A 27,307-nucleotide genomic window follows, 5' to 3' on the forward strand; every position below is an offset into this window, starting at 1 on the left:
CACTCTACCCAGAGAGGTTGTGGAGTCTCCTTCTCTGGAGATATTAAAAATCTGCCTGGACTCATTCTTGTGCAACACAACCTAGGGAACCTGCTCTAGCAGTGGGTTGGACTCAGTGATTTCCAGATATCCTTCCAACCCCTATGATTCTGTGATTCTTTGATTTTATAGGATATAGCTTCTATTTCCTTCAGAGTCCAGTGACCTATTAGATTCATTCAGCGTCCTCAGCAACATCTTTTTAAGAGAAAGTCCAAGTTGGAAACTTCATCCAGCAGCATGTTTCCTAAACCCTCTGTAGAGTAGCTGTATCTTAAAACATACAACATTTCTCGATCAACATCTATGGCAGAATTTGCAGCCACAGTAGTTTTAAACTGATAGGGGCAATAAGGAATTTCTTAGATTTCTTACTGGAGTGAGGTGAGTCCCAAGGCTACAGCTCCCCCACTTTTTTCCCAGAGAATCTAGAATCTAATCCCTGAAGCCTGTTGGGATATCTGTGAGGGTGAGAGGAGTATATTAGTACAGTTAAATAATCTGTTACTTTTGATACAAATGATCAAGAGGTTCTTTCTATGATCTCCAAATTTATATTAACAGTTCTGAAGACAAGGATCACCTGTTGTCTCTAATACCACCAGAAGATTCTGTAATGCATGTACAGTTCTGACAGTAATCATCCATTCTTCTGTCTGCAACAGATATTTTTAGCAGAATAAAAAGGTGTTTTTCGGAGTAAGTAAGAGGATTTTGCATTATTTCCATAGCTTTGACCCTCCAGAATAATGTGAATGTCATTATAACTCTTAAATCAAAATGCTGCTGCAGTGCAAATATCAACTTTATATCTGTAAAATTTCCATCTACTTCTCTTAGAGGCTTGACACCTAGAAAAGTCAGAATCTGTTTACTGCAGATTTATTCTTCTCAATCAAATTACCTACACATCACTGTAGTTACAGGATAATAAAACTGATAACATTATTCCGTGTTTCTACTTCTACTGTTTATAGTCCTTTCTGAACATGGCAAAAAAAAAGCACCCTAAACCCACCAATATCATTAATACCAATAAATATGCAGTTCTGTTCTGTGGATGCATTACATTTCACAACATCTGCAACATTGACTATATATGATGAAATCTACTTTACTAAATGATTCTTTCCCATGTTCTCTTACAGTGAACATACTGCAAAAAAATAAATCCAGAATATACATGGAAATGCAACATTCATGTTCTACGTTGGCTCATGTTTGTTAGAGTGATGAACAAAATTACACTCAGAACAGCAAGTACTGAGGAAATAAACTCCTTTACTAAAGGAACCTTCCACAGTGTGATCTATTACATGGAGAAAATACCTACAAAAAACAGGGATGTTCACAGGAAAATAAGAAAAATCTACTGCATTTTCTGAGAGCCTTTTAACAAAGCTCTTTTTGTTCCCAGTGTGAATTTTCTTAATCCCTGCTTTTGTGGGAGCATGTCAGATTGTGAATAGTATTTAAATATAATTTTTAACATAATATTTAAGCCTGCTTTCAAAACTCGAGTAGCAATTAATTACCTGGACTTAATTATATATTCCTGCTTCAAATCTCGCCTCTGAATTGAACATGTTTTGTTTTTCATTTCAATCCAGTTTCTATAACTCAAAACCCCATGCTAGACTAGAATATGGTAATAGAGGCAATTATGTCATTGAGCATGCAGCACTACTCTCAGGTTAAGGTTTAACACCCGGGTGTCATTATTCTCTCCCATATCAATTTATTATTTGAGGACTTATTATTTGAAAGCTCTTACTGTGCTCTGGCAATTAGAGTCACAGAGATTCTGTCTGCTCTAAATGTATTTATTTTGCTCTTCAAGGTTTTTTTTTTTTTTTTTTGAAAGAGTAATTAAATATGTTTATAATACAGTAGCAGCAGGCTACTCTGAAAATGCCTATATTGCCCAGCCACTCTTTAACAATTTGTGAGCATAAATATGTTAACATTCATGTGGAGCTGCATTATATCCATACACACAGAACTAGGAAATTGAAGTGTGATAAAAATATGTATAAATACTTTGGTTTTGTTCAACTTGGTAGACCAAAATGATTTTTGTAGTAAATGCAACAGCTGAGATTGGGTAACATTACATGGTATCCTACCAAGTAAATAAAATTCCCCAATTTAAAAGAAGGTACAAAATCCATTTAACATCACTAATGACAAATAAATATAGTATCTATGCTATGGTATTTACATTAAGTTGTTGTCCATGCTAGAACTGTGAATCACAACTCATTAAAGTTTTGGAGACAACAATTTCTGGAAATTTTCTCATTCAAATGGGTACATGTATTATTTGTCCATCTAAGGCTGCAAAAATTACAATAATTTTTGTCTTTCTTGATGTTTCAACGTCTCAACCTCTCCTCTTTCATTGGCAGAATGACTACCTAAGGGAAAGCATGAGAGAAAATCTTGGTCTCCCAGGGAATCAAAACTTATAACAAGTAGGGCAACTTTCCCTAGAATAAAAAATTTAAAACCACTATTCAAAAATTGAAAAAGGAAGAAATAATATTGATCCACATTAAACCTTTCTAGATTTTCTGTATTATAAAATGACATTATGAAGCATTACTGCATGAGTATATATAATATATAATCATTGCTTGCACTATCAGCTAACATTGAAAAGAGTATAGGAAATGAGATTCATCTCTTCTGAGCAGAAGTTTGTAAAAATTTTTCCCTACTTTATTCACTAACTGCAAAAGCAGCACAAATGATGTGTGCCAAAAAAACATGTAGGCCTTAGTTTTTTTGGTCATGGTTTCAGCTAAATTTATACCAGAAGAAGGTACTTTTAAGCCTGGATTCCTGAAATAAATTTGGAACTGGAATCCCTCTGGAGTGGGGAGATTTCTAATTCCATAGATTAGGAAAGAACTTAGCTCATGAGATAGAGACTAAATAGTCAGATTAGACACTGGAAAACGTCTTTCTTTCTGAAAGAAGACTGCAATCCTCAGTTTTAGAAGGCTCAAGCTAGGTAATTCAGTACACTCTGTGCAAGAACATTTCTCTCCACAGGAGAAAAAGTATGAAATGATCTTTAGTTCTTGGAAAAAAAAAAAAATTATATATACTTGCTAAGATTTCCTTGCATTTAATTATTTTTGAAGTGTTTATGTTACAGTAATTGCTCTTAAACACCTGGTTCATTTTTGCTATGTGTAAATACTTAGCCCGCAGTTTCTTAATTGTCAGATTAATTTCCAAAAGAAATACCAATTTTATGCCCAAAGCAAGTAACAGAACAGTCTAATTTGACATCTGCTCAAATGAGACACTAGATATAAAGTCTGTATTCCACTCCACCACCATTCACAGGCTGCAATGGCACCTGAATTTGTTTCTAATCAAATCATAAATCTAAAATTAACACAAAGTTTAGGGAGAAATAAAGAAAATAAACCAATAGTAACCTCTTGAGTTGCTACGTAACAAGCTGTGAGTTATTCTATGGAAGATGTCTGATTCAGCCTAAGCCTTCAAAATAAATATCTGACTTGATCTGGCTATTGGCCTGTAGGTATATAGTGGATTCTGGGGTTGTAGTCTGGCATTCTTCCAAACACAAACTGTCCTGATGGATTAAAATATAAAGTTAAAATGTTCACATACTGATCATGAAATAAAGTGAATAGCAAGTGAGGATCTTTCAATTCAGTATTCTCTTCAGCTGAATGGACATGGTGTGTGTTGCCAATATCACAGTATCAAGCCATTAGGATGGAAGAAAAGTCATTTGGAAACACAAAGAATTTAGGACTCCAATAAGGTTTAGCTTTGTGTTTAGCGAATGGATATCTGGACTCTTGCAAAATGAAGCCAACACTGACAAATTCTTGAGGACTCCAGTATAGTAAGGCAGTCATTTGTATAGTGTTGGTTCTAACGTACAAGTTTGATCTGTCAAAGCAATAATGTTACAGATGGAATAAGTCCCAGTATTGAAAGATAAAAAAACAAATGTCTCAAAATTATTTAAATTGGAAATGTCTTCAGCATAATCATAAGTTAAAAAACCTTTTGCTCAGCACACTTTACATTCCATCCCATTTAAAATTTCTATTTAATTTAAATAGCTTTATATTTACTTCCCAATTCCATGTATACTCTGTCTTAACTCTAAATATATAACTTCAATATTAAGTCAATAACAAAAATAAGAAGCAATTAGATAAAATTGTATCAATAGTTTTGGGGCCAGTTCAGCTCAGTTGTATGACTAATGGGTAGAGAAATTCAATGACCCATGCTTCAGCAGAGGAGGAAGAGGAGGAAGAGAAGGTAGGGAGATGAACCCAAAAACAAAACCAGCAGCAATAAGCAAAGAAGAATACTAACTTACTAAATATAATAGCAGAATGTGAGATAACACAATATAATACATTATAATTGGAATCAAAGGTAATAAACCAAATAAAGTGAGAGAGAGTGTGTCCAAAACCAAAGGCCTTACTCTAATGCTGAAGGTGAGATGGCTAGGGAGCACACACTGCAGAGATGAGCAGTAAAAAGGGGAATAACGTTGTGGCTTGTGAGCAGTTTTATCTTACCCTCTTAATGGAAAACAGAAATAGAACAGTGAAAGTCTTCTAGGAGATGTAGATCTTCCCTTTGGAGAATCAGGTACCCAGGAATATAAAAAATCCACGGAACCGGATTATTAACTCTTTAACTCCCAGCATACTACATGTTATGTCATGGAATACTGATTAAAAAAATCATAAAACCACGACAAACTGGAAAACAAAATCCACAAATATATCAGCAATCTGGATTTTTTAAATACATGCTAGTAACAAATAAGAATTTTGTGGCTCTGTACTCTCTTGACATTTGCTCATTTAGTTTCTCTTTTGTGCACAGTAAAATTGAATTAGACAATCTGCTAAGCCATTCATCTAAACTATTTCATCAACTCAAATTTCCTATCAGTTTTCACACTCTTTCCATCTCAGAATACATTTTAATGTGTTTTATTTGCTAGTAAAGTATCTTTCAAAAATCAGTTCTCTGAGATTTGAAAACAGCATTGCCTATGAAAATTGTAAACTTCAAGAGAGATTATATTAATATTTATTTAGAAATTACACATTCTCCACAGAGTACAAGCAAATTTCTCATTTTGTTCTTTTTTTTTCTTTTAATTACAACTCCCTGGCTGACTTCAATACGCCAATCATTTCTGTGTATAAACTCTCTAGACTTTTGCCCTAAATGCCAGAATTTCCAAAAAACTAAGTACATATTTAATAGTTATCATTTTTAAATATCCTATTTTTCCCCACTTCATTCTTGAGTTTTAATATCGGTAATTTAGCAGTCCTGATTTATTATTCATTTTGCCTTCTCTTTTCTTATACTCAAGCACTCATGTTTCCTTCCTCTTTACAGCCCATTTTTTTCTGTAGTAGTAATCACTTGACACTGATACTAGTTATTTCAAATCAAAGGAAAAGAAGTATAGTGACTGAAAAGAGTTTTATATGAAACAAGAAAAAAATATCAAAGTTGATAGTGAGATTGGTATGCTCAAGAAGGAATCATTAAAACTCCTTTCTTAAAAATGGAACACAAGAGCAACAGAGAAAGAAGTGTCTATGGTTCAAACATGAAAATAACCTCTAACCACATCATTTTCCTTCCCTAACAAAATTTTTTTGGGGAAATCAATAATCTTAGGAAAAAAATGTTTCTCACTATGCGTGGGATGTCTGTGTGAGAGAAAAAGAGAGGTAGACTGAGAAGACATAAATTTTTTACCATTGTTTTGAATCACCAAGGTTGGAAAAATCTTCCAAGACATTCAGTCCAACCATCCACCTATCACCAAACCATGTCCCTTAGTACAACATCTAACTATTTCTTGAACACTTTCAGGGATAGTGACTCTACTACCTCCCTAGGCAGCCTAGCCATGCAGTGGCATGACCTTTCTTTCAGAGCAGAAATTTTTTCAAACATCCAACCTGAACTTCCCCTGGTGGAACTTGAGGCTGTTTCCTCTACTCCTATCACTCTTCCTTCTGATTGCTCCAATGTACGTAAAAACGTACATTCCTACCATATTTACAATGTAAGCATAATACTGGAGAAAGAACATAAGAAAAGAAACAGTAGGGTTCTTAACTAGTGGATATAATACCCTCTGTGGAAACAGTATCCTTATGGAATTACTGGTTTGTTCTTGGAAGTTTCTGTTTGGTTTTTGTTGTTGTTGTTGTTGTTTCATTTTGTTTTGTTTTTTAAACCTACTAAAATGTTTATTGTACTGCTACCATTTTGCAACATACTCTACTCTGTACAGCTTGCTTGAAACAAATGTGACTGTAGATTTCTCCACTTATGGTTACTGCTGATCATCACTGAAGTTCATTTGCAGTTCTTTTATTACATAAAAAAATAAATAAATAAATAGAAAAGTTCTATTCTATTTCTGTAGGAAAATTCATGTCTCTAATTGCTGTATCTCTCCTGTCAGGCATAAGAGCAGCTGTTGTAAAGTTGTGAATAATTTTCATTTAGAAGATGCAGGGACATTTCACTGGTCCTTCACCTTGACTGCAGAAAAGTACACCCAAAGTCCGCTGCATCCTTGTGTGTCTCTCAGAACAGCATCCAAAATGAATTAGCCAGAAGTCAAGTCCACATATTCTGCACTGACCTACAAGCCATCAGAAAATTATAGAAGGCTGAGGCTGGTGTCTAGGAACACATAACTATCACAATTTTTTTTTTTTTTTTTTTTATGGTGATTACCTCTCAATTATCTTGTAATTTTTCAGCTGTGATTTTGAGACAGGGACTTGTAGTCTATAGTAAGATTTGCCCCAGCAAACGAAACAAATTCAGAAGACAATAGGTCAAAGACACTGCAGCTACCTGGAAGCATCTAGATAATCACAGCCTGTAGTAGAATGGTATTCTTGAGATTCCTCTACTGAAATACTGTCAAGATAACATCTTCTGCTCACTGCTTGTATTATTTATTCTCCTGCAGAAGCTTTGTAGGTGCATAAAGGCTCTGGAATATACAGTATTTACAGGCTACTGATACTTGAAATTTAAGTGTCTATAGAAAGGCTTGACCGTGTTTACCACGAATATAGGAGAAAGACTCTGTTAACTTCAATTATCAGCAGAATACTCAATGTATTTTGGGATGAGATACTAATGCCTTTTTAGCTATGTCCATTACACATCACTATCTTCCGAGAGATCTCTGAAACTTACAAAAGGCCCAAGGCAGTTAATATGGAAGACAGTTTTATAACAGAAGAGTTTTGGTAGCTTTGGAGGCTTTCAAAAATCATACCAAATAACATTAAACATATTTAAATGGTATATGTTTGGACACATTTTTGCACTATGAGCAGTAATCCTTCTTTTAAATACATACTATTTACAATTAGCAATATTTATTTTAGCATTTAAAACCAATGTTAAAGAAACTGTTAGTCTAGTATAGCACAGTGTAAATAAGTTCTCAGCCTGAAGGTAAACAAATAAATTGGAGGACAGCAAACTTTGCTAGTCACAGGAAGCTAGTCCATTTTAAGATGTAAATGTGAGTTTTAAAGCCAAATACAGCCTCTACATGATCCCTCTTCACTCAGTTCCAGAAAATTCTTATGACAGTGCACATTGGCAAACAATTTTTCATGCAATAAAATGATCCATTTTAAAAGGAAAAGTGTACAACTAAAGTAGTTTAATTCAAACTTTTGGACAATGTGTCATTTAGTTTTTTCTTCTGAAAACTTAGCAGGATAGCCAGTTTCTAGTAAGTGGCATTATGCAAGGTCATGATTTTGTTGATAATAAATGTTTGAGGAAACAACAGAAAACTCATCTGTTCTTCATTAAACAAAGAAAAATTCTACTACAGGCATGTAACAGGAATCAAAACTGTTAGACTGATATTAGGCTTTAGGAAAGAAATGCTTTCAACTTACTGAAGCAGGTCAGTATCCTATCTCTGTCTATCTTCCTGTCTTTTCCCTTCTATGATATTAAACCTCCTCCTTGAAATACCTCATGTCCTTCCTGATCTCATAATCCCAGATACCGCTTCCTCCATTACCATTTTATTTTATTCTTCTGGCTTATTTCTGTGCTCCCACCCCTCCTAAATTTCTCTCTCATCTTCTCTCTTTTCTGGGTCCCTTCTCTCCCACAATAGTTTTTTATCTTCCTCTGTCTCCCTGATCACAACATTAATTTCAAGCTGTGAATACCTAGAACATTCCTAGGGTAAGAGTATTCAGGTTTTCTAAGTCTAATTATGTTTTAGAAAGGTAATAAAATTCAAAACTTTCTGTCTCAGAAGGCAAAGTTGTCAAATTGCACATAATTGAAAGAGTACCTTACAATGAAAAAATCATCATGGAATCTCAATTATTACTATTTCTGCTTGCGTTTTCTGTAATTTTAATGTCATCTTAGCATTGTAATTATGACCTCTCTTTCACAGTTGTTACCCTATCACAGCCATATAACTCCAATAGCTCAGTTCATATGACTTGTTTGTCAGAAGCACTACAGATGATCAACCACTAGATCATTCTAAAAATACCAGATAAAATTGTTGAGTTCGGCAAGATGTTTGTTTTGCTTTATTTTATACAAGTAATGGCTGATCTCACAATGATGTTATTCTGCTAAACACTTTGTGTAAAGAACTGTAGTTATTCTGATGTTCAAAAGACTACTCACTTTCATTTCTTTACCTCATTATGCATTTGTTCCTGAAATAATCAAGGCTTCAATAACAAGACCCTAGCTTGTGTAAAAAACACCAGTCTAAGACCCTGTTGGTCTGCTGCTTCAAAGATAGGCTTTTTGATCCTCTGTTCAGAGATAGTGGAAAAGTTTACATAAACACCAGAAAAATTATCATACCTAGGGAGTAGGGTTAGGTGGCAGTATAAAACAAGAACAGTAACAGTAGATAAGTGATAGCATGAACAGAGAGCTATCCAGTTAAAGAAAACAAAAAAGAAAACAAAAGCAGCCTATACAGTCCTTTTATATATGCCTCCAAGTAACATAGTGACTAGTGACTTCAATTTGGCTTTATGTGCCAAAAAAAAAAAAAGCAAAACAAGGAACACCTTCAACACTCCAGCCACTCCAGCACCAGATTACAGCTGCTCTGTGACAATGTGGAGAAGTGATGGGATTTCTTTTATTCTCTACTGTGATACTCACTGAAATAATTTTACGTGAGAAAGGATTATGGACAAAGAAGACCTATCTAAACAGATCATATGATTGGTTGTACTAGATGAACTCATTTATCTCCACTGGAATAGGACAAGACCTTTATATCTCACTTGTGGCTTCATTGGTTATGAATTATGAATCTTGTTCCCTTACTAGTGGGAACCAATTTGTTATTCTAGAGAATGTTATTGCTACTATGCCACTTCTTCCTGCTTTATTGATATGTGCCAGAAGATCTCTGTTTTTTCTTATCTGTACCTTACAAACATAAGCAAATATTCTTTCCTTTGACATAAAACAAGACTAGATTGTAATATAAGGTATATTCAGCTGAAGTCCTTTGAGTACTCTGTTTCTCTTTGTGTCCTTTACAGGATACAAAGAGCTTTATTCAGCTGCTAAATCATTTCTTACAGCTGTGAAATCTTCCAATTTAAAAAAAAAAAAAAAAGAAAAAGTAATCTACAAGAAGTACAAAAACATTAGTAAGCATGCAGTCAACAGACATTGCATACGTAGAAGTGTGAGCTCATTTTCAGAAATGATTCCACGTAAATTAACATAGGAACGTACACTAACAAAAAATACTAAGATGTGCACTATAAGACTGATGTCTTCAGAAGCAGAGGACTTCTCCACTTGTTTAAGCCATAGTTTTCAGTCTCTGTTCATAAGAGCACACTGAAAAAGGGCAAAGATAAAGCAAGTTCAAAAAGCATAATTATTTGATTTATGCTTTCAAATCAATGCTCTTTTCCAATGAAACTTTTTAAGCTAGTCTTAATCAAAATCACTGCAAAATCTGTTTAGAAGAAATGCATCTTACCCATTTGAAGCAGCAGGGGACATTTTAGCTAGGCTAAATTTAGTTGCATTAGCTGAAGCCTGAAGCTTGAACTAGGCATAGACTGTGACACATAGCATGTTTATTATATTTCTACTGTTGAGCTGGAGGTTCTGTAACTTCTCCCTTGTCTATCTAGTCCCACATACCTAAAGTATCATTTATTTTATTTAGCTCCATCTACCTACTTGCAAAAATTAATTGAATCCATGGGGAATGAGGAAATAAAAACTTGCCTGTAGAAATGAAGTAAAACTGGAATGCAAAAAAGCCTCCACAATTATTTTAAAAATAAAGAGTATGTGAAACACAAGGATTTCATTTTGCATAATACTGGAGAAGGAGCTAAGTTCATAACAGATTCCATAGTCATGATAGATGCATACAGCTGTTGCCTCAGACATACCATATTTTCTTTCAATTTCAGATGAACAATTTAAAAATATGGAAGTGTTCTCAAAAATAAGGAGAAATATAAAATAGTACTATGATTAAATTGTTTCTTACTGTATTGTCTGGGGAAATTTATTTGAAACTAATAAATTCTTTCCAGTTAATGAAATCTTGTGATATTTCAAAGGCTTGTTCACTTTTTCTTCTAATTACTTAATAACAGCTCAGTGTGAAATGCCTAGAAAAAAAATGTTAGAACTATAACATTGTAGAACTGAACACCAAGCTTGTAGGTGAGGGAAGTTGAGTGAAGGGGGTTGAGTGAAGGTTCCCAGCTGTTAATATTACTTTAAACAGGAGCAATAAATAATTGACAGTTGTTATCTAGCGGTTTCTTGGTTATTCACAAGCTTAAAGTTAATTCTTCATATCGGTGTCATCTAATCTTATTACATCACTTGCACTCTTCAACTCAAATGTTAATATGTCTGCTACTGACATGTGATACACATTGGCTTATCAGAGACATCACAGACTGCTAATCTGCACCAGTCAAAGAGCAGTGTAATTGTCCTTGGCAGACAGAAATATTACTGTCAGACTGAACAGTGTAAATAATAATAATAAAAAATCCTCTAGCATTGCACAGAGAAATCTCTATAATTAGAGAGATCTCTTCAATCACACCTACTGTGCATCACTCCTGAATTAGAGAAGCAATAGACTAATTGGAAGGGTTCAATTCAATCATATTAATCACCTCCACTTTTTTGATTATATGTTATGTAGCTCAGAGCAGGTGTCTGTGTTACAGTGAAGAGTAAGGAAGAAACAAGAAAGTAATTGAGATTTTGCTTCTGTTTCTAGTTTTAAACACCTGTAGAAGTGGTACAACCATTTAGTCAAAGATGGAGATACATAGCAATACCAAAACCAGTTAAATTTATGCTGCTAATTGAATGCTAGTAATCTGAAGATACAGTGAATGAGAAGTTCATAGTGGAGAGAGCTGGAAATAAGGGTGGAGTTAAATCTCTGCATTATGCTTCAGTAAAAGTCAGACAAAAATTACTAACAAACAAGAAGTCAATGAAATCTAAAAGAGATTTCAGGTCATATACCACCTGCACATCCATATAAACAATACAAGTAAGTAGGCGTCACCCTGTAATGAATCTTACCATAAACTCTGGCCACGAGGGCATGTCAGGTTTGCCTCTAATTCGAGACACCACCACTTTCCATTTCTATGAAAAAGGGGCAAGAAGGGAAAATGAGAGAAACATTGCCTGATTCATCACTGACAGGAAAAAGCAGAAACCAGAAATATGGATGAACCCACATAATGCTCATTCAGCTTAGGCTGAGAGTGAGCATAGTTATAGAGAAGCACAGAAAAAGAAGTAGAGGAAAGGGAATTGAAGATGTAAGGAAATTTTTTAAAACTTCCTTTGAAAGGAAGTAGCAAATGATGCCTCTCCTGAGTTGCTCAGGACTGAGGAAGTACTTTCTCTAAAGATTTCCTCCTCTACTACAGAAATCAACTATGTTTTCCCGTTTGTAGGGGCAGTTAAATATAGAGTCATAGAATCACCAACATTGGTTTAAAAAGACCTACAGGGTCATCCTGTCCAACAGTCTGCCTATCACCAAAAGTTCTCACTAAACCATGACGCTCAACACAGAATTTAAACATTCCTTGAACACCTTCAGGGCCGGTGACTCCACCACATCCCTGAGCAGCCCATTCCGGCACCTGATCACTCTTTTGGAAAAGTAGTTTTTCCTAACATCCAACCTGCAGCTTGAGGGCAATCCCTCTTGTCCTATCCCTAGTTACATGAGATACATGCATCTCTCACTCACACACAATTGATTGCACATATTTATGGAAGTCTTAATACAGAAAAAAATTTACACCTAAAATTCCATTTACATCATGCCCTTATTTAATTACCACTCTTAAGAACTTAACTAACTTTAAACACAGGCTAAAATGCTGCTGACAGTTAAAACTTGCAATATTGTATGTTATCCCTAGGCACTAAAGATTGAGTTTTCCCACATAGATTCCACTACATTTTATTGGTAAGAGACAGATGGCAACAGGGCAATATTACAGAATGGTGTCTGACATGGAAGTGTATATGAAGCAAAAGAGAGGAACCAAATTCTTCAATGCAGAAAAAATGGTATGCACTGACATTCAATGATACATGGTGAACTTTTATGGAGATCAAACAGTGGATATGAGCACAGTGAGGCAGTGTGTAATGCATTTCAGCAGTGGTGACAGCGACATGAAAGGCAAGCTATATCAGGACCGCCATGCACAGTTCTCACATCACGAAATTAAAAGAACCTCATTCAACTCATCTGCAAGGATTGTCTAATTATGGTGACTACACTGAAAAAGAGTGTTTACTAGATGAGAATATGATCTATCAAATGGTGCTATTTTCTGTTTGTATTTGTTGTAGTTTCTTTGATAATGAGTTGAAGTCATTACTTTTGGAGCAGCCTATGTACTAAAGGAAGCTTTCCAGTATTGGCAGCACAATTCTCCCACTGAAATCAATGGAAATTTTAAGACTGACTCTGCAAACATTTATGGTTTTTAGACACACACACAAAAAAAGTCACAAGCAAATTTGTATTTTAAGCTTTTTTTTTTTTTTTATACAATGATAAAACTTCCATTCTCACTCAAGTCTAGAAACAGATTACTAATGAAAACAATCATTAAAAAAAAAAACAAAACAAAACACATCAGATCATGGGAGTGGTATTCTTACATTTCAGTTTTGAAGCCAGGACATGAAGATTTGACAAAGTGAAGACTGAGTTTCTACTTTGTTTTTCAGTGTCCTTTTAATACTCTTATCTGTTTACCCGGAGTTTCTCCAATTTCTTTCTTCTTTGATTAAGTATCAACTTATATCTGTTTGGATCTAAAAAATACATTTTTTTTACAGCATGGCATGACGTTATCTATACTCTATAACCTTTAAAGATTATTTGAGTATTCAGCAATTACCCTAAATAAAGACACTGTATTAAAATAAACAATTGAATTTATATTTAAACTTTAAATCATATGGACATTCTGAATTTATGTTCCCTTATTATCCCTAATTTTTCCCATCTTACTGAAAAACTGTTACATTTCTTTTTTCCCCAGAGAATACCTTACTTTCTCCCTCTATGTTGATACACAAAAATCATAAAAGTTGCTTAATATCCACCTTTAGACAAAATGACATAGCAAACAAAGCAGGATCTTCATTTTCCAAAGACAAATAAATCCTGAGGTTAATATAATTTTAGATTTGTGCTCTTTATGAAGATTGAGAGCACATGAACATAAAGTTCTTTGTCTTTTATTCAATAACCAGCAAAAATGGAACACAACGGAACAAAGAATATCATTGCAAATCCTTCAAATATCAGCTGAATTCCAGTAAATGCCTTTATCAGTAACAATTTTTCCTATTATAGAGCAAACAGCGACACATTGTGGGGTGCCCTTTTCTTGTTTGCCCTAACTTTCTTCATTCATCTTCTAACTTTCTGCTGTTTATGTTCTCAATAATTCCCTATATAGTTTTTTTTTTCAGGCACGTACTACCCACAGTTGATTTGGATTTAGATGTTCGTGGGTAGAAAGTGGTCTAAGGAGGCACTATTACTTTAACATTTGTACTGCTGGTCACATGATATGTTTATAGTCCACTGAGCTAGGTCCTCTGGCTGCTACGAAGGGAGTCTCATTTGAAAGACAGTTTTAAATTGTTCATTGAAACTCAAGGAGATACTGCTCTTTCCTAGGTATAACTTTGGGAATTCTTCAGGAACAAGAAAGTGTTCATTGTATTGTTAAAGTGAATTCTCTACATATTTTACAATCATCTCCGGAAGAATACTACCACAAAGCCTTGACTTCCTGTCAGAATAAAGATGAATGCCAATCTTTAGTGCATGTTTCAAAATAAATGGGTTATATTAACTGATGTAGAAAACTCCTTTCTCTGTGATTACTTTTAATTTGTACATTCATAAAGCCATGGATTACTAATAACAGCTATCAATCATTTTCCTCTAAGCAGTTTGACACTAAGTATTACAGATCACAGTTAATCATAATAAAAACACTGTTTGTAGATAGCATACGAGCACAACTGCATTTGCACCTCAAGGATTTAGTAAAGAATACTTCCAGCTCATGCACTTTCTCATTTTCTGGAAATGCAGTGAAATGGCCTTTCAGCACAGGCAGAGGAAGCCGCTCATGTCCCCTAGTTGATTCCTGGTGGCTGTATGCACTGTTGACTGCTGAATTGTATTTAAAGTGCTTGTTGTTTCCCCCTTTTTTTCTGGTTTTTGTTTTTGTTTTGTTTTGTTTTTTGTTTGTTTGTTTTTGTTTTTTGTTTTTGTTTTGTTTTGTTTTGTTTTGTTTTGGCTAAGTTTGTGGCTCTTATTATCTCTTCACACGTGTAGGTGCTACTACAAATCTAAAACTAAATAAAAGTGAAAATTCATAGCTTGGACTTCAGAGGATGCAGCCAGCCCAGTTATCCTTCTCCAGGCACAACTGTGGAACTCATTTATTTTCATAGCCATAGGCTGTGACAGTCAGACAGGATAGATTCTCCCCCTTCATCCAATATACTTCTCTAGGGACCTTGCCCAGACTGGGCAAGAGACTGGGCAAGACTGGGCTGAGAAACATGGTACTTTTCCTTAAAGAAAAAAAAACTAGAAAAACACCAGCAAAGCAGAAAGTTTCACTTTCTTGCCTCACTCAAAAAGGTAGTTCATTAGTTAGCAATTATGCATTCTCAGAGCTGGAGCAACAATGCGAGTTATCTAAAAGGCTACAGCACTGCTTAAAACTAATAAAGCTGGAATATTTATGGGTTAATCAGGTCAAAGCAGCCTGCCACCCAGAACTTCATTAAGTATCATTTTTTCCATTAAAAGCAAACCCTTGACTGGAAGGAGTAAGGGGACCTCTGCAGCACAGGCAGACACAGCAACCTACTTTGTGTGTTGACTTTCTGTGTGTGAGATATATAGTCCGCATTTCTAATGAATCTGCTTGGAGTGGCTGGAATATTATGATTTATAGCACCTTCCCACTCTCTATCATAGCATTTTATTAGATGGATGGGAAGCCAGTAGTAATGAGGTTAGGAATGAGAAAACATCCATCAAGCTCAGCAACATCTTCTCAGGAAAGACAACACACTATCTCTTATGTCACAGGCAGTGATCTAGGTCACGATGGTATAAAATGCATGATTAAAACCAAACATTTGACACTAGATAATAGGCATCTAGTTAAAAAAATATCTCTAGTATTCCCAACTTTTAATTAAACCTAACTCATAAATATTCAGTGTAGTAAATATACTGCAGAATGGCTCTTGTTTATATCCTGACACATAACAATTACATCCAGAGCGAACTCTTTATTTCACTACATGCTGTTATTAGGTAAGAGACAGTCTAAAATACAAATGTTAAGCCAGTCGTGTTAGGCAGGCACACAATAATCCCATCTACTTCAATTACTTGCTCTCCTTCTCATGCTTGCCACTGCAGCTATCAATCTAAGATAAAGCACCCTTAATCATTTTTAGCAATCTTTCAAGGCACCTTTGATTGCCTCAGTAATAACAGAGAGAGGGGGGCCCTTAAATACAGAACGGTAGCACACTGTAAATCTATCCCTTTTACAGGTTTATTCTTCTCCATGTAACTCATTTACAGAAGATTTTTTTTTTTTTACATAGCTCTGAATAATGTAAAGCTGACATTCATGCACAAAAACCACATGTAAGCAGGCACTGGATCAGCAAGATATTTAACTATGTGCCTGACTTCAGCACATCAGTCACCTCATGAAGGTTAATAGTCAATTACAAATTGATTGTAAGCTCAAAAATTGATCAGTAAAAAGCAATCCTGTTCCTTAGTGGCTTCAAGAGGCAACATCCTCATGCTTATGCTAAAGGCATTGAGGTCGAATTCTAGATGTTGAAGAAATATTGCTATAGTGAAGGCAATATGAGTTTCTGAGTGCCATGGATGACAGAGCAGCAGGATACAGGCCTAGGTGGAGAGTAGTGTAACTGATCAGCCAGGTGAAAGATAAAAGACCAAAGGTATTAATTTCTACTTACAGACAGTGATAGTAAAACGTGAACTTTTCTGTCTATAAGGAGGTTATTCTGATCCACAAAACAAAGTACAGTAATATCTCAGTTGTGAGCAAGACACAATCACAAACCTGATGGATGTGTTACACTGAGTGAATACTTTGACCTAGACTCTTCAGTATTTTCCACTGTAAATAGAAATTGCAATTTTTTTCATCATGTCAGATCCATAGATTTATCAAGAGTGAACAAAAATATTTCCATGTGTTGAGACAAAAGAAAGAAGGAGAAAAACATAGCTCACAAGAATATAACATGAGCTTTTTCAGCTCTTCAGAAACACTTCAAATGCACAATTTTTAAAGTTCCACAGGTAGAAAAGGTGACATTTTAGAATGATGACACATCTTAATATACCTGGTGAATTTACTATAGTGGCTGAATCACAGTTTGCCCAGAAGACTGGCAAATTTGTGACTTCTGCTGTAAAATACTATTTTCCCCTCTAGGGCTATCTTTGAAGAATTTGCTGGTTGTCTCCAAGGAACTAAATAATTGTGTGATGCTTCTTCTGCTTTGCCTGTGACAGTGAAAGATGTCTTCCAAAGGTAATTTTTTCCATATAATCAATAGCCATACTTTTTGACTGACTTTAAAAGCAGAGGCAGATGAAAATGGTCTTTATTATTTTCAGACTAAAGACAGCTGGAAAAAAATCTTTGAAAGAAAATATGCTAGCTTGCTTCAGTCAGAATAGTAAGTATGATTTCTACAGAATCTGTTGTGTGAGCTGTGAAGTACCACTTTTGCCTGAGATGATTGGTAGGTAAATTACATGCAGGGTTTCAAACCAACTAATAAATCTTAAATATACTAAAATGTACTGACATAATTCATTCCACTGCTACCATTTTGTTAGTGAAAAGTAAGCATAAACCTAAAAACATATACTGAAATTCAGGACTAATTTACTTAATCACGTGTTATTTCAGTGTGAAGTTTTAACATAGACTTTCCCTGTATTATTAATTGTTTTTTTCCCATCTTCTATTTCATTCAATCACTCATATTTTTGAAATATTAAAGTATATTTTCAATAGTCAACAATAATATTCAGCAAATTGATGAAGTCTTTTTGGGTATAACTGGGCATTGCGGTGGATTGAGAATTAGCTGAGTGGTAGAGCTTAGAGGGTTGTCATCAGCAGTGCAGACTCTGGTTAGAGGCCTGTAACTAGCAGTTTTCCCCAGGGTACAGTGCTGGGTCCAGTATTGTTCAACATAGAATCATAATCATAGAATCATAGAACGGCCTGGGTTGAAAAGTACCATAATGATCATCTAGTTTCAACCCCCCTGGTATGTGCAGGGTCACCAACCACTCGACCTGGCTGCCCAGAGCCACATCCTGCCTGGTCTTGAGTGCCTCCAGGAATGGGGTATCCACAACAAGCTTGGGCAATTTGTTCCAGTGTGTCACTACCCTCTCTGTGAAGAGATAGAGTCCACCTCCAGCAAGCTGGCTGATGATACAAAATTGGAAGGAGTGGCTGACACAACAGAAGGCAATGTGCCATTCAGCAAGACCTGGATAGACTGAAGAATTGACAGGGAGGAGTCACATGAGGCTTAACAAGAGCAAGTATAGAGTCTTGCACCTGGAAAGCAATAACCACAAGCTTTGTTACATTTACAGGTTAAGGAATGACCTGCTGGAGATAAATTCTGCAAAGAAGGACCAGGGTGTTCTGGTGGACAACAGGTTGACTATGAACCAGCAGTGTGCATTTGTGGCCAAAGAGGCCAATGGTATCCTGGAGTGCATTAAAAGGAGTGTGGCCAGCAGATCGAGAGACGTGATTTCTCTCTAGTTTGCCCTGGTGAGGGCATTTAGAATACTGTGTCACAAAGATGATAAAGGGCCTGGAGCATCTCCGATATGATGAAAGACTGAGTAACCTGTGTCCATTGAGACTGTGGAAAAGAAGACTGAGAGAGGATTTGATAAATGTTTCTAAGTATCTATGAGGCCAAGCTCTTCTCAGTGTTGTGTAGTGACAGGACAAGGAGTAATGGCCTAAAACTTGAACACTGGAAATTCCATATGTATATGCAGTACAACTGATTTACAACAAGGGTGACAGAGCACTGGAACAGGTTACCCAGAGAGATTGTGGAGCCTCCTTCTACGGAGATATTCAAAATCTTTCTCGATGCCTACCTGTGCAACCTATTATTGAGTATCTGCTTTAGCAGGGGGTTGGACTTGGTGATCTCTTGAGATCCCTTCCAACTCCTCTAATTCTGTGATTCTGTTATTCTTTGATAACTGCTAGCAGCAGCAGCCAAGCTCTCTTTGTGGTGTATTGTAGTGAAATATATCTTTATGGTATATTAAATGGGCTCCTGTTTACACTGGATGTTACTAACAGGATGAATTGATCTCAACAGAAAGAAAAAACTCAATTGTTAATAAAAGGTGAACTGAGGTGTCACCTAAGTGCTTCTTCAGTTTCATAAAAAACTGAAATAATATCCTGGATGAAACAAGCACTGCACTAATATATCATGGGCTGCCTACTTACAGTCATCATAATCCTAGCCAAAAGAGATTTATGATGTTGGATTTTGTTATGCATCCATTTTTCAGAGGAATAAATTAAATGCTTCTTTTGCTGTGTTAATACTGCAAGCAACTATGGCTGCTGTTGTACACTCCCTTGGAAACATCTTTCATACAGTGCCAATTAAGCAGGAAGTGGTTGCCAAGAGGATTTCAGCATCTCAGCAAAAGGTCAATATGCCTACCCACCAGCCAACATTTATTTAGTAATGAATTGTATTGCCAGCACTGGTTTGAGCTCAGCTTCTGCTAAAGAAATTTAACATACAGTTTTCTGAATGAGAGCAGGTGCTATCAAAGGAACAATCACAGTATTTAGGAGATAATTTGAAATTGATGTAAAGCATGCCCAAGACCTCATTTGATCAAGCTTGCTTTTCCACACTTTTTTCTTTTTATAAGTAGTATTAATGTTTCAATATTGAGAAAGAACAATTTATATATTGACAAACATTAACATTGTATACAGACTAAGCCTCTCCTCTCTCTTCCCTTTTAACAAACAGCAAGAATGACTACCCACAATCAAAAAGCACAAAGGGCCAGATATTTCAGATGTCTTCTGTCATCCAAGGAAGAAAGTTTATCTTTATTATTCTCATATTCCACGATCTTTTCCAAATTCTTCTCATTCTGCAAGAAGAAACAGATGAGCTAAAAGCTTATACAAGGAAAATTTATTCTTTGAATTTATCTGTCATGAAAATCATTGTCCTGTATTAATATTTTTCAAGCCACCAAATTCATGCAGTCTTGAAAGTGAAAATTGTATTTCTTTGCTATTTAACTGTGTTGAAACCAAAAATCTTTTCCCACAATTCAGGAAAAGGAATAATCTTTCATTTTCTTATTTACTTTTTTCTGGTCAATGATAATAAAGTTTATCATTATCACTGCTAAAAGAAAATCATCATTATTTATCAGTAGTAATGGACGATCTAAGTGTAGGTATATCAGATGTCAGGTTTGGACAGAAGTTTCCTGTGTGACTGGACTGTGTGATTTCCCATGATGCCCAAAATTCTGCAGTTCTGATTATGACCTTTGATTTTATCATGTTGATGAAGTTATCCTAACTTTATGGAAATCAGCTATTTAAAAAGGATTGTTCCTAAAAAACTCTCTTTGCGTGGATTTTAATATTGTTCAAGAAAACAGCTTAATGGGTGGCTGTTTCCACCTACATAGTCTTTTCTGATATCTTCAAATTGTGAAGCATGAAGCATTCAAGTAGTGAGAAAAGTATTTTTTTTCATTTAAAAGTAGCAGGCAAGTTCATGCCTCTCTCATGCAATCCATCTTTGGGGCAGCATGCAAAAGTGTTTGTAGGGGCTCTTTACAAAAAGCACCAGATGAGCCAAAGGGGTTCCTAGGATACGAGCAGAAGGAGTTGTACTTCCAAAGACCATTCCACACATGTTCCTGATTGCTTGCCATCTCAGACTAGGTGAAGCTCATCCATATTTCTTTGCGAATATATACAGAAGCAGAAGCTAAGTACATTTACTGAAGATTTGTTTTCTGACAAAGACCCCAGCATCACCTCTGGGAGCCCAGGAAGCATAGCTCTGCACAGTGTGATGCCCTGTGAAATGCATGTATAAATGGGACACTTGAAATCCTCTGTCTGTACTTGGTCTCACTATAACAAAGCTACCAACTAATCTCTGTCATGAGGAACATGTGTTTTGGTTTTCTTGTTTACAAAAGCTAAGTTTCATTTAGATCACAAATAAATTAACAGGCAGCTTTTTTCACCCTGCTGACTACCATAAATTCTTCTGAAGGTGTGGCCCCTAGTATTCAGAGAGCAATCTTGCAATCTAAAATCCTTGTGTCCTGAAAACTAGATTAAACATCCTTAGCTCCTTCCCCTCAAAAACCTGCTATCTTAATGGCGCACTAAAATCAATGTGAGGGGGAATCTATATTTCTGCAGATAAGAACACTACAAGAAAAGTAGCTGAGGTAAGGGTTATTTCCATTTATAGAATTAAGGATATTTCAAGGAGAATTCCTCCTTTGCAGGGGATGATGCCACTGTCAGCAAACAATATTCATAATTTGGGTTTCATTATAATTTTTTTACAAGAGAGAAGTAAGAGATAGGCTAGCATCTTTCTCGCAAGAAAACTATGTTTCTGTAAGTGTCACTTTCCTAACAAGAGTCTCCACAGTGCCATTGTGTTTACTTTCTTTGCACAGAAAAGCTAAACAGTGAGAACACTGGTGCATAAGCCCTTCAACTATTGAGATATTGAATTCTGATCTTTAATAAACCAACACTGATTTACTTCACTGCTTCTGTTTGCTTAGTTAAGCTCCACTGGCATAGGAAAAAGCACACATAATTTAATCAGATTGCTTTTTTCATTTGATTTTTATTAATGCAGCAAGCAGGCATTGAGCTTGGTAAATTCACTCTGTTCTCACCAGTAGAATACCTCTTCCTCCTTCAAACTGGAAGTTTTGAAGAGTGAAAAATCACAATAAAGTGATTATACAGATACAACATGAGATCCCTTTCAACCAGATAGGGCCTCTTCTTTCAGTGTTGCATTAAAAACATGTTTTGTGGAATAAAGAGTGGAGTATTTCAAGGGAGCATTGATTCCTATTTCAGTAGGGCTGTGATAGACATGCTATTCAGTTCATTTCTGCTGAGAAAAGTCACACCACTGTGGGAGTCCAGGACATCTATCCAGCTGCCTTTTGCCTTTCAGTATCCAACATAGCTTGCTGTTTTTAGCATTCTCCTCCCAAGCGGATAAATACAGTACTGTCAAGTTGTCACAACTGGAGACTATGAATTTTCTTCTCTTTCATATTTTGCAGAACACAGCAGTATACGCAAAGTCTTTCCCATTTATTTTGGGGTCAAATCATCAAAAAGGCGTACACACTTATTTCTCTGTTCAGACTGTCATCACGATTTTAACAAACAATTTTAATATGAAGCTGAAGATCATGTAAGGATAATTCCATACTGTTCCTGTTCAAGAGCTCAGAAGACATCTTCCCATTTTGTGGAGGAGAGTTCATGAAATCTTTGGAGATTTAGTTACTTGGTTTCTAGTTAACTGTTTTCCTAGTGGCCAATTGCATTATTCCATCTCTATCATATTTGATTGTATTCCATTTTGCAATATAAAGACTGAACTGACACATGCGTAAGTGTCATGAAAATACACATAACGTGAAAAGTCTTAAACTTTCTGGAGCATCTGCCCAATCATATTTGCAATTATAATCTTATGGTGTCTGCCTTCATCAGAAATAAGTAACTTGTCTACATTTTTTTATCCTCAGAAGAACATACAAAGTAGTAATGTTAAATGTCAAAATGATATATTCTCAGCAATGGTAGATCTTACTCTTAATGAAAAATCTCACAGAACAATCTAGGTAAAGAAGAGGAAATGGTATATTTTTCTTGCTTGCATTTTCTTTCATCAGGAAAAAAAAAAAAAGGAGCTTGAACAATGGCATGATGCTCTACGTACCTGGACAACAGAAATTTTCTTTAAGTGAAACTAGGTATTTCACTTTCAGGCCATTTTCCATTTTACTGCTCATAACCTTTTCCAGAAATATATATATATAAAACAACGAGAGTTAAAACTGAGCTAGTTTGTGCTAAACTGCAGGATGATACATCAAATCTCTCAAAGAATTTAGAGAAACTCGATCTTGCTCTATCTTCGTGATCATCTCCTGAGTATCAAATGACAAGTAGGTAAGACAAAAAAAAAAAAAGGAAAAAAACTCACATATTTGAAGCAGCATAAGCAACAAAACAGATTTTCTTCCACAACTTTCAAAATTAGAAGCAAAAGAAAAATGCACTTAATGAATAATATTTCACTACTGAGCACCTAGAGGACATTCAGAAATCCCTTGCACACACTAGTTACATAAAACATTTTTAATAAGTTTCAAATCAAGTACTGTACTGTCTCCTGATGCAGTAAATTACCTTTAAATTTGGTCAAGTTATTACATAGCATACTGACCTGTAAATGTTTTATGATGTTTGGTTATCAGTATTTCATGTCATAACATCATGTAGTGCACTGGGAGTTAAATGCACCAGGTTCATGTACCTGTCTCATAAGAGAACTACTACTTTCCCCAGGAGACTATTCACTACTCTGTTATCATTTCTACTCAGAGGGAAAAGATAAAAGGCCTTGGTACTCACCTGACGGCCCTTTTTTTTCCGATCGTCTGGGTCATCTCCATGTGAAGCGATCTCATCACAGCATTAGAGTAAGGCCTTTGGCTTTCAGACACTCTCATTACATTTGATTTACTAGCTTCAATTCTATTTATATTGTATTATATAGTATTATATTGTATTATGGTGTGTTATCTCGCATTCTGATATTTTATTTACTAAAATAGTTTGTTTCTCCTCAGATTGTTGCTGCTTTTTTGTTTTTGGGCCCATCTTTCTACCTTTTTCCCCTGTTTCCCTTTGCACAGATGTGCAGGTCCCCTCTGCCCCACTAGTCACGGAACTAACCATCTCATAAACCGCTGACATCATCCAAAACATTACCTCTTTTATTAATTCCTTATTAATATAGATCTACTATCAACAATAATATTTCACTATTTCAACATGCTAGAGATAATGCCTGAACTATATAGGATTGTCCTATGTACTCTTACCATAAATCATCTTGAAGGTTCTTTTAAGTTCTAAGCCAGTAGAAAGACCAAAATGAAAATAAAAAATAATAAAAAACAAATCACCCTACCTTCTTAAAGTATCCTCAATGAAATAAAGCAGGAATGCAAGGACATTCACAGGGAGAACAAATATCGAACATCATTATTCTCAGTGCTTTGGTCTACAGCACCTACCTAATTTGTTAGCATTCTTCCACATATCTCCTGAAATACCCATCCATGTGGAGACAAATATATTGAAACAGAACATTAGGATGATTTTCATTTCAAGTCGGCAGTTTCTTGAATTTTCACTTATTAAAGTAAAAGCTTGGTTGTATTAAATATCTGCTTCTTAAAGTTTAATTTTACATAAATCAGAAAAAAAGGAAAGATAGAGTTACAAAAACAATTTTTGTGGAAGGCTATGAATGGAACTCTAGAAACACTCAATACATGCTGTAATACAGCAAATGGAAAAAAAAGTATGTTTAAAGCATTCTAGATTTATTTTTCACTCCCTCATTTTGTCTGACTAGAAAAAGCTGTACGCAAAAAAGAAAAATAATAATCTCAAAACTATAGTTGGAACTTGTTACTTCAGTGAAATAAGTCGGTCATGAAATTAGAATGTCACCCATCATAACAAACGGACTAGACTGCCCATCCCTTCTGAAAAAAAGGCTCAGGCTTTGGTCTGCTTATTTGCTTACCTGATAGGGCAGCAGAACATTGCTACAGTGATGGGACAATTGTATTTTAAATCTTGTCTCCTCAGGTCCTTCTCTTATTTACATTCAAAACCTTCACTGCTCACCAATATGATAAACAGTATTCTAATGATAGCTATTCCAAATTATTGGTTCTGGATGCTGTTCTGAGCAATGTCATTTGATACCTACTGCCAGTCCACTTTTATATGCTGGAAGCTTCCAGTCTTAGCAGAATGTGTGCTATGAAAAAAAACTTCTCAGCAAGTTTGGCAATGAAACAAAGATGTAGAACATAGTTCTCCTGTAACTCCCTTGAATTTTAATGACACAACAAAGAGATGATGTTCACACTAGCTTACAGACAATCTTTCAAGTATGTATATTTGCCTAAAAATGTTCCAGGTTTTGCTTATATTTTATATAAGAGGTGAAGGAAATATAACACATTTCTTACTTGTATAAGATCTGGAGTGCGTTTTTCAAATAAATTGCCAAATAAGTCAGTATTTCTCACTTTTTTCAAACACATATGCAGATATTTTCATGAAAGAGTTTATTCTGAGGGCCAAATTTGTTGTTACAGCAAATAGATAGTACACATTTGTGTTTTTATAGCTTGTTCAAAACAATTTTGCTAAAAGTATTTGTGGTTGTTTGCATGTATTTCTGGGGAGAGAGAGCTGCTGTTTTATTTTGTTTTTAAACGTAGATCAAAAGCAATCTTTTAGATTCAGTCTCTTTTAATAACAAGAAAAAATATTTAGATTCTCAGTGTAATCTCCCATTCCTATGCAGCAATCATGTGCAGTCTCGCAATCTGCAATTCTGAGGTATAATCCCATACAAGTACTGTATTAGGTTCATGGCAAGCCTTCCAGAGGAGGGAAAAAAGGATTAGACTGGTGCAGTTTAACAAAGATTCAGTGAATGTGTCACATGCCATGCTTTGACATAAATAATTACTTACAATCTAAATCTATTGCTTACCTAAAAATTAATCATATGCTCATGAGAAAATAAAAGAACAATCAAACAAACAAAAAAAAACATAACACATGTATACAAAAATAAATTGAGTTATCTCACAGGAGTACCCTGAACTTTACAGGACAGTCATGTGTAAATAAATTTGCAAAGCTGTGCACAGGGAGCTATGGATAAATCCCATTAGTGAATAAATGGATTTGTACAATTTACTGTTGCATAAAGCTCTACATTTTCTTGTCTTAGCCCGAAGACTCAGTGTCTGCTTTAGGGATTCTGTCTGTTAGTACATGGAAAAGACACTATTTCCATCGCCTGTGTATATGTTCCAATATATACAAGAAAACCTCCAAACCACAAATCAATATTAAAAAAAATAAATAAAATCATTATCATAATTGCTTAGAAGAATATACCACTTAAACACAAAATAATATTAAAGGATAATACAGGTAAGTATCATTAAACCCTAGCCTAAAATTAGTTCTGTGGGGAAAAAACACAGGAAGTTTGTGTTTTTCAGACTTTGTCTTGTTCTTAAAAAAAACTTTTTTTTTTGTCTCTTGTTTGCCTTCCTTCCACTTCTTTCACCTCTTGTACTTGTAATTTTAATTTTACTCATTTTTCTTTCTCAGTATCGTTTTCCATTTCTCTCCTGCAAGAAAATGCATTTTAATTTTCCTATGGTTTCTTTCTCTATTGTCAGAACTGTGTTTTAGAGTATAAATGAAGTTTACAGAATCAGGTTTTCATCTTTATTATGAGCTTTTTTTTTCCATCATTCTTCTCCAAACCTTCTCTCTGCCAAAAATTTTAGTGTTTCCTTCTTTGTGGGACACTTACAAATATTGGGTTTTAAGCCATTATATCATGTCTCTTCTATCCAAGATCTATTATATTGGTTTATGAAGGTGTAGCTGAAAGAATTAGGTTTGTTGTCCGTTTGGGAATAATATATAATAATATATAATATATGGATGAAGAAAAACATGTTAAAAAATGGAAGAAAGAAAGAAAGAAAGAAAGAAAGAAAGAAAGAAAGAAAGAAAGAAAGAAAGAAAGAAAGAAAGAAAGAAAGAAAGAAAGAAAGAAAGAAAGAAAGAAAGAAAGAAAGAAAGAAAATGTGTACTGTAGCTGAAACAAAATGAATGCAGTAATGCCATGCTTCCTGAATTAAATCTTGTGTCACATACAAACCTATGGCATGTAATAAGAATTTACTTAGTACCTTGATTCATCAACTTTCTTATTTGGAAAATAGGCTTTTTCTCAAATATTTCAGCACGCTTAACCAAATGTCATGAAAAGTGGGCATTTTAGATAGTTTTGTGAGGGTGAGGGACTGGTGAGGAATAACTTTCAAGTACCTTCAACATTTGAATTTTGTATGATTCCTGCTGAAGTGCTTTGTGAACAAGCAGTCTACAAAAATTTCTTGGAATCATGGAATCATCTACATTGGAAAATACTTTCAAGATCAGCAAGTCCAGCCATCATCCTAACCAAGTACCATCAACAAAATATGTTCCTTAGTGCCACACCCACATCTTCTTAAATACCTCCAGGAATGGGGACTCTGCTACATCCATGAGTAGCCTGTTCTAATGTTTAACCA

The sequence above is a fragment of the Meleagris gallopavo genome, chromosome Z (assembly GCF_905368555.1).
Source record: "Meleagris gallopavo chromosome Z, MGAL_WU_HG_1.1, whole genome shotgun sequence".
Lineage (NCBI taxonomy): Eukaryota > Metazoa > Chordata > Aves > Galliformes > Phasianidae > Meleagris > Meleagris gallopavo.